Source organism: Tupaia chinensis, unplaced genomic scaffold (genome assembly GCF_000334495.1).
Source record: "Tupaia chinensis unplaced genomic scaffold, TupChi_1.0 Scaffold143756_1, whole genome shotgun sequence".
Taxonomy (NCBI): domain Eukaryota; kingdom Metazoa; phylum Chordata; class Mammalia; order Scandentia; family Tupaiidae; genus Tupaia; species Tupaia belangeri.
The window spans coordinates 61,822-62,330 of NW_006203605.1; the positions used below are offsets into that span (position 1 = coordinate 61,822).

The 509-nt window shown below is 40.3% G+C and overlaps 1 protein-coding gene across 1 annotated transcript in view; it reads left to right on the top strand.

Annotated features, from left to right (window-relative positions):
* Positions 1 to 509, top strand: part of DPY19L1 (dpy-19 like C-mannosyltransferase 1) — a gene marked incomplete at its 5' end in the record, with an annotated part of 75,772 nt that overhangs the window by 59,809 nt on the left and 15,454 nt on the right.

The window sequence follows — 509 nt, forward strand, 5'->3', positions numbered from 1 at the left end:
GCAGAATGCTGTTTCATCAGTTCAGACTCATGTACTTAATCTTCTGTTACTGCTGAGGTTCGATCTTCCAGATTGAACTCTGGGATATAATACTCAACTCCAGACTTTGGCCCTACAATTAAGTTGCCCATTTTCTTAGTTTCTGAACTCTTATTTCTGTGTGTCTGCATTTAATTTTCCTGACATAGCACTCCCTTAAGCACTTCTTATCTGGGAATGTTCATGTCTTTTCTTCCCAAATGAACGATAAACTTGCCGGGTACAGTATTCTCGGTTGAAATTGCTTTTCCCTTAACACTTTGAATATATTTTCCCATTCTCTCCTCGCTCGCATTGTTTCCGATGAGAGGTCTGCTGTTAGGGATACCCTTTGTAGGTAACTTGCCGTTTTTCTCTTGCCAATCTTAGTATCTTGTCTTTGTCTGTGGTTTTGGTCAATCTGGCTATAATGTGTCTTGGAGAAGATCTTCTTGGGTTCATTCTATTTGGGGTCCTCTGTATTTCTTGGG